The sequence below is a fragment of the Choloepus didactylus genome, chromosome 4 (genome assembly GCF_015220235.1).
Source record: "Choloepus didactylus isolate mChoDid1 chromosome 4, mChoDid1.pri, whole genome shotgun sequence".
NCBI lineage: Eukaryota > Metazoa > Chordata > Mammalia > Pilosa > Megalonychidae > Choloepus > Choloepus didactylus.
The window spans coordinates 195740464-195749013 of NC_051310.1; the positions used below are offsets into that span (position 1 = coordinate 195740464).

The 8550-nt window shown below is 41.4% G+C and overlaps 1 long non-coding RNA gene across 1 annotated transcript; it reads right to left on the reverse strand.

Moving 5' to 3' along the window:
* Window positions 1–611: 611 nt before the first annotated feature.
* Window positions 612–5900, reverse strand: LOC119532529. The gene is made up of 3 exons (XR_005216564.1): window positions 5880–5900; window positions 3971–4059; window positions 612–2547 (listed from the first exon to the last, which is right to left on the reverse strand). It is a non-coding gene; the product is annotated as an uncharacterized LOC119532529 (long non-coding RNA).
* Window positions 5901–8550: the final 2650 nt, after the last annotated feature.

Here is an 8550-nt window from a genome sequence, read left to right on the forward strand (position 1 = left end):
TGTTAGAATATGATATGATACATAGTACCCTGCAATGCCTTTCTATAGCATATTTAGGGAAAATTCTCCAAAGGCAAAATCTGCTGGATTCTGTCAACATGAGCCATCAACTAAAATGGACCAGCCAAGAAGTCTGTTTTGTTTTGCCTTTGGGGAGGTCCCCTGTGGTAGCTTACCACAATGCTCCCAAACCATCACCCTCTTGGTGCCTGTACCCTTTGTTATGTGACTTTAAAGTCCCTGTCATTGAGGCATAGTCTCTTTCCCCAACCTTGCACCTGAGCTTAGCTTTGGCCAATGGCCTGTTATCAGGCATGTTGGAAGCAGAGATTTGAAATGGACTCATGCATCAGGCTGCTCTCTTGTGACTTTGCCATTACAATGAGCTCATGCCAGGCTTGTCTGCAGAAGCACAAGAGACATAGGACACTGTCATCTTTCCCACCCCAGCCAAGGCTAGCCTAGAGAAGCCACACCAAATGAAGGCAAGCAGAGCTGCCTAACATCAACCCAGATGTATGAGCAATATAGGCTTATTGCTGTATGCCAGTAAGATTTGCAGTTGTTACACAAAATTAACTTGGCAATCGAAAACAGACACATCCACTTTTGTAAACAGCTTTATCATGGTATAATTGACACACAACACTACTCATATTTAAAGGGTACAATTTGACTAGCATAGGCATATGTTTACACCCATGAAACCATCACTACCAAACAAGATAATGAACACATTACCCCAAAAGTTTCCTTGTACCTTTGTAGTCCTACCCTTTTGCCTTTTCCCTTGTCCTCAAGAAAGTACTGATCTGCTTCTGGTCACTAGAAATTAGTTTTCATTTTCTAGAAATTTATACAAATGAAATCATAAAGTATGTACTCTTTTTCTGTTGTCTGTTTTCATACAGCATAATTGTATTTTTTTTAATTCATCCATGAAGACTGCCTAAATAGTTCACTCTTTCCTATTGCTGATCAATATTTTATGGTTGTTTGTTGATGGATATTTGGGTTGTTTCCAATTTTTTGATTAACAAAGATACTATGAACATTTGTGTACAAGTCCTTGCATGGAGGTATGCTTTCTTTTCTTTTGATGAACACTTAGGAAAGGAATGATTGGGTTATATGGTAGGCATTTGTTTAAGGTTTTTAGAAACTCCCAAACTGTTTCCAAAGTGATTGTACCATTTTATTTTCCCACCAGCAGTGCTTGAGGTTACTGTTCATCTGCATCCTTTTCTGCACTTCACAGAGAGTCTTAATTCTAGCTATTCTAATTGATATGTAGTGGTGTCTCATTGTGGATTTAATTTGCATTTCTGTATTAGCTAATGATGTTGAACATCTTCTCATGTGCTTATTTCCCATTTGTTTCTCTTTATTGTATAATCTGTTCAAATCTTTTACCTTCTAAAAAGAGTTGTTTATTTTTATTGAGATTTAAGGGTTCTTTAAGTATTCTATATACTTTATCAAATATAGGATTTGAAAGTATTTTCCCCCCATTTGTAGCTTGTCATTTCATTCTCTAACTGTATATTTCAAATAGTGAAGGTTTTAATTTTGATGGCATTCAATTTATTTGTTTGTTCTGTGCATTATGCTTTTTGTATTATATCTAAGAAATCTAAAACCCAATGCTGAGGTTTTATCCTGTCATGTAGAGTTTTTATAGTTAGGTTTTATATTGAGGTCTATGATCATTTCAAGTCAATTTCTGTACAGTGTATAAAGTACAGATCAAAGATCATTTTTAGCTTATGGATATTTAATTGTTCCAGCATCAACAAGTGAAAAAAATGATTCTTTCTCCACTAAACTGCCTGTGTACCTTTTCAAAACTCAGTTGTCCATTATATATGTAGGTCTATTTCTGGACTCTCTTTTCTTTCCCATTGTTTGATTTGTATTTCTTTGTATCAGTACTGTACTGCTTGATTTCTGAAGCATTATATTAAATAAATCTTGAAACCAGGTGGTGTTGATCTTCTAATTTTTTTCTTCATTCACAAATTCATTTTGGTTATCTTAGGACCTTTGCATTTCCATGTAAATTTTAGAAGCAGCCCATTCATTTTAGAAAAAGACTTCTGGGATTTTGTTGGGATTGTATTGAATCCATAGAGCAATTTGGGGACAATTGACATCTTAAACATACTGAATTTTTTGACCCATGAACAAAGTTTATCTCTCCATTTATTTGGCTCTTTGTTACTATGTCTTAGCAATATATTTTAGTTTTCAGTGTACCTAAACCTTTCACATTTATTCCTAAGAATTTAATGTTTTTATGTTATTGTAAATTGCAGTTTTTAAAGTTTCTTTTTCCAATTATTTGTTGCTGGTATATAAAATTACAATTAATTATTTCATATTGATATCCTCCCTCCCTCCATCCCATCTTTCCTTCATTCCTTCTTTCTTTCTTTCTTTCCTTCCTTCCTTCCTTGGGTTTGCTGTTAACAGGGTCCAGGAGTAGCCCAAAGAAATCCCTTGAGCTCCAGCTCCATATGTTGGCAACTCTCTCTCCTTGCAAAGGGGCTGTGGTTTGAGTAAAACAAGACATGCCTCAGTTGACCATTTCATAACTGTAAAGCCAGGCATCCAAGGCCACATTCACCCAGTTCTTTACACTTTCACCTCCAGTGCCCTATCTCCTGCACCTCCCAACAGCCTTCCAAGGAGGCAGGCAGACCCCATTGCCTTATTTCACAGATGAGGGCCTTGAATCCATCACCCAGCAGACACTGTGGCTCCCATCCCCAAAGCCCAACCCCTGTACCTGCTGCACCCTGCCCAGCAGTGTTGATGGGTTTTTTGGAAAGGAAACAGAAAGACAGTTGTTGCTAGGTGTGCCTACCCAAGCCCCAGCCCATAGGCTCCCACCTCAGGCAGCTCTATCTGCTGTGCCTGGTGCCCTGGGACTGGCTACAGGGAGGCAGGTCTTACCTGTAGCAGTGGTGATGGCCAGAAGCCAGCATGTATATTCCAGTCCAGTCCAGAATATCTGGAGCTTCATGGTCCTGGGGCTGGGGCAGAGTCCCAGTGGGTCAGGCAGCAGAGGCTCTGGCCCTGAGAAGCTTCAGGGTCCCCTCAGATGGCAGTGGGCTGTGGATGCTGTCTCCAGGTCCTGGAGCCCCAGGGCTCTGCCTTTCCACATGGATCTTGGCTGCCACAGACTCCTCAAGGCATGAAAAGGGCTCACCTTCCCTGTTTCACCACCTGTGCCCTTGCCAGGCACTCAGCTTAATCATACCATGGAAGAACCTCCCTGCTGCTCTGATCAGCCCTGCCCTGGCCTGGACTGAAGCCTAAATAGTCTCAGTGCTTCACTGTGGTCAGAGGCCAGTCTGATTAGTGCTGGGCTAGAGGCAGCTCAGGGCTGGGAATTAACCATTTCTGGCTGGGATGAGAGAGCCAAGCAGTGCACCAGAACCATTCCTGGGGCAAGGCAAGGAAAGGAAAACCTGCACCTGACAACTGCCCAGGGCCCCAGGAGCATCCAGCACTGGAAATGACTGGAGGTCTCTGTGTGTGAGTGAGGTGGGGGTGTGTCTTTAAATCAACTGTGGAAACAAGTTTTCAGATGAGTTCCAAGCTTTGTTCTTCTCCTTTAGGTGGATTAGAAAGATTTGCAAGTCTGTGGCAGGTTTGAACTCAGACTAGAGCATACTTCCCCAGGCCTGGATCACAAGTGGAGCTTCCTTGATTTTCTGACATGCACCCCCATGTGGTATGTGGGGTTCTGTTAGGATTCTTGGGGAGAGGGCTGCTATGTTAATAATTAGCAGGGTTACCTTGGGGAAATCCAAAGCTACCCATGAGACTTAGTGACTTTTGTTGGAAATCAGTGACAGGTTTGGGCTGGATTTGTGGTCCTCAAACTATTTAAGTGTGCTAAGAGCTGGACCCAGGAGCTCAGCCTCAAAAAATTGGATAATGGTGGGTTTATACTAATACTTACCTTAATAATTGGCATAGTGGAATGAATGATATCTTTTCAGTTTTTGTCTTATATACATTTTTTGAAATCTTTGACCCCTCTCATTGCTCCTGTGGAATAAACAAAAAGAACCAAACAAATTAGGGGGAAAATACCCATAAAAATAATGGAAAACTCAGGCATAGTGTGTCTTGCTTTTTTCCTTTGTTGAGGAATCATAATGCAAATAATTGGTCTTTTTTTGCTATTAAATCACTTTAATTTGATTGAGCAATTTGATCAAGATTTCAAAATATCCCATAAAGACTAGAATTTCTTCTTTTTTTGTTCACTTTTCTCTTGAACAAGTTTAAAAATCTTTGTGCTAATGTGATCTTTGTCAACTTTTAAAAATGTATGAATTGATGTATTTAGTTCTTGTATTAGCAGACTGTATTTATCAATTCAAGCCTTCAAATTTGACATGTCTTGACATGTGGATGCCACCTTCCTACCCTCTCACCCCTACCCCAGTGCTGGTATTTGAGGATTTGTGTGCCCCCTGCTGTGAACAGATCATGCCTTCCCCTTACATCTGCCCTTTTCCCCAGCTGCTGGTTGTCCTCTCCCTGCTTTTGGAACCCAGTCTCTCTGAGCTGGGTGGGAAGTTCTTGTCAACCCCACAGACCTCTGTGCTTTATTCCTTGCTGAGAGAAGCTAATTGTGTTTTAATTTATGATGCCCAAAAGAGATGGGCTCCTTGTAGCACTTTGTGGGTGGGGGGCAGTTCAGCCTGTGGCTCTGGTCTTGACTTTCCCCTTCCTGGTGGCTTTGGTTTAAGAGTGAGTGTGCAGAGGAGGTGGGGCAAGATGGCAGACTGGTGAGCTGTAAGTTTTAGTTACTCCTCCAGGAAAGTAGGTAAAAAGCCAGGAACTGCATGGACTGGACACCACAGAGCAATCTGTCTTTGGGCATACTTCATACAACACTCATGAAAATGTCGAACTGCTGAGATCAGCGAAATCTGTAAGTTTTTGTGGCCAGGGGACCCGCGCCCCTCCCTGCCAGGCTCAGTCCTGTGGGAGGAGGGGCTGCCAGCTCCGGGAAGGAGAAGGGAGAACTGCAGTGGTAGCCCTTCTCGGAAACTCATTCTACTGATTCAAATTCCAACCATAGATAGACTGAGACCAGACACCAGAGAATCTGAGAGCTGCCAGCCCAGCAGAGAGGAGACAGGCATAGAAAAAAAAAAATAACACGAAAAACTCCAAAATAAAAGCAGAGGATTTTTGGAGTTCTGGTGAACACAGAAAGGGGAAGGGCGGAGCTCAGGCCTTGAGGCGCATATGCAAATCCCGAAGAAAAGCTGATCTCTCTGCCCTGTGGACCTTTCCTTAATGGCCCTGGTTGCTTTGTCTATTAGCATTTCAATAACCCATTAGATCTCTGAGGAGGACCCTTTTTTTTTTTTTTTTTAATCCTTTTTTCTTTTTCTAAAACAATTACTCTAAGAAGCCCAATACAGAAAGCTTCAAAGAATTGCAACTTGGGCACGTCAAGTCAAGAGCAGAACTAAGAGAGCTCTGAGACAAAAGGCAATAATCCAGTGGCTGAGAAAATTCACTAAACACCACAACTTCCCAAGAAAAGGGGGGTGTCCGCTCACAGCCACCATCCTGGTGGACAGGAAACACTCCTGCCCATCACCAGCCCCATAGCCCAGAGCTGCCCCAGACAACCCAGTGTGACGGAAGTGCTTCAAATAACAGGCACACACCACAAAACTGGGCGTGGACATTAGCCTTCCCTGCAACCTCAGCTGATTGTCCCAGAGTTGGGAAGGTGGAGCAGTGTGAATTAACAAAGCCCCATTCAGCCATCATTTGAGCAGACTGGGAGCCTCCCTACACAGCCCAGCAGCCCAGAACTGCCCTGGGGGGATGGCACTCACCTGTGACATAGCACAGTCATCCCTCAACAGAGGACCCGGGGTGCACGGCCTGGAAGAGGGGCCCACTTGCAAGTCTCAGGAGCCATACACCAATACCAAAGACTTGTGGGTCAGTGGCAGAGACAAACTGTGGCAGGACTGAACTGAAGGATTAGACTATTGCAGCAGCTTTAAAACTCTAGGATCATCAGGGAGATTTGATTGTTAGGGCCACCCACCCTCCCCGACTGCCCAGAAACACGCCCCACATACAGGGCTGGCAACACCAACTACACACGCAAGCTTGGTACACCAATTGGGCCCCACAAGACTCACTCCCCCACTCACCAAAAAAAAGGCTAAGCAGGGGAGAGCTGGCTTGTGGAGAACAGGTGGCTCGTGGACGCCACCTGCTGGTTAGTTAGAGAAAGTGTACTCCACGAAGCTGTAGATCTGATAAATTAGAGATAAGGACTTCAATAGGTCTACAAACCCTAAAAGAACCCTATCAAGTTCAGCAAATGCCACGAGGCCAAAAACAACAGAAAATTATAAAGCATATGAAAAAAACCAGACGATATGGATAACCCAAGCCCAAGCACCCAAATCAAAAGACCAGAAGAGACACAGCACCTAGAGCAGCTACTCAAAGAACTAAAGATGAACAATGAGACCATAGTACGGGATATGAAGGAAATCAAGAAGACTCTAGAAGAGCATAAAGAAGACATTGCAAGACTAAATAAAAAAATGGATGATCTTATGGAAATTAAAGAAACTGTTGACCAAATTAAAAAGATTCTGGACACTCATAGTACAAGACTAGAGGAAGTTGGACAACGAATCAGTGACCTGGAAGATGACAGAATGGAAAATGAAAGCATAAAAGAAAGAATGGGGAAAAAAATTGAAAAAATCGAAATGGACCTCAGGGATATGATAGATAATATGAAACGTCCAAATATAAGACTCATTGGTGTCCCAGAAGGGGAAGAAAAGGGTAAAGGTCTAGGAAGAGTATTCAAAGAAATTGTTGGGGAAAACTTCCCAAATCTTCAAAACAACATAAATACACAAATCATAAATGCTCAGCGAACTCCAAATAGAATAAATCCAAATAAACCCACTCCGAGACATATACTGATCACACTGTCAAACACAGAAGAGAAGGAGCAAGCTCTGAAAGCAGCAAGAGAAAAGCAATTCACCACATACAAAGGAAACAGCATAAGACTAAGTAGTGACTACTCAGCAGCCACCATGGAGGCGAGAAGGCAGTGGCACGATATATTTAAAATTCTGAGTGAGAAAAATTTCCAGCCAAGAATACTTTATCCAGCAAAGCTCTCCTTCAAATTTGAGGGAGAGCTTAAATTTTTCACAGACAAACAAATGCTGAGAGAATTTGCTAACAAGAGACCTGCCCTACTGGAGATACTCAAGGGAGCCCTACAGACAGAGAAACAAAGAAAGGACAGAGAGACTTGGAGAAAGGTTCAGTACTAAAGAGATTCGGTATGGGTACAATAAAGGATATTAATAGACAGAGGGGAAAAATATGGCAAACATAAACCAAAGGATAAGATGGCCGATTCAAGAAATGCCTTCACGGTTTTAACGTTGAATGTAAATGGATTAAACTCCCCAATTAAAAGATACAGATTCGCAGAATGGATCAAAAAAAATGAACCATCAATATGTTGCATACAAGAGACTCATCTTAGACACAGGGACACAAAGAAACTGAAAGTGAAAGGATGGAAAAAAATATTTCATGCAAGCTACAGCCAAAAGAAAGCAGGTGTAGCAATATTAATCTCAGATAAAATAGACTTCAAATGCAGGGATGTTTTGAGAGACAAAGAAGGCCACTACATACTAATAAAAGGGGCAATTCAGCAAGAAGAAATAACAATCGTAAATGTCTATGCACGCAATCAAGGTGCCACAAAATACATGAGAGAAACACTGGCAAAACTAAAGGAAGCAATTGATGTTTCCACAATAATTGTGGGAGACTTCAACACATCACTCTCTCCTATAGATAGATCAACCAGACAGAAGACCAATAAGGAAATTGAAAACCTAAACAATCTGATAAATGAATTAGATTTAACAGACATATACAGGACATTACATCCCAAATCACCAGGATACACATACTTTTCTAGTGCTCATGGAACTTTCTCCAGAATAGATCATATGCTGGGACATAAAACAAGCCTCAATAAATTTAAAAAGATTGAAATTATTCAAAGCACATTCTCGGACCACAATGGAATACAATTAGAAGTCAGTAACCATCAGAGACTTAGAAAATTCACAAATACCTGGAGGTTAAACAACACACTCCTAAACAATCAGTGGGTTAAAGAAGAAATAGCAAGAGAAATTGCTAAATATATAGAGACGAATGAAAATGAGAACACAACATACCAAAACCTATGGGATGCAGCAAAAGCAGTGCTAAGGGGGAAATTTATAGCACTAAACGCATATATTAAAAAGGAAGAAAGAGCCAAAATCAAAGAACTAATGGATCAACTGAAGAAGCTAGAAAATGAAAAGCAAACCAATCCTAAACCAAGTAGAAGAAAAGAAATAACAAGGATTAAAGCAGAAATAAATGACATAGAGAACAAAAAAACAGTAGAGAGGATAAATATCACCAAAAGTTGGTTCTTTGAGAAGA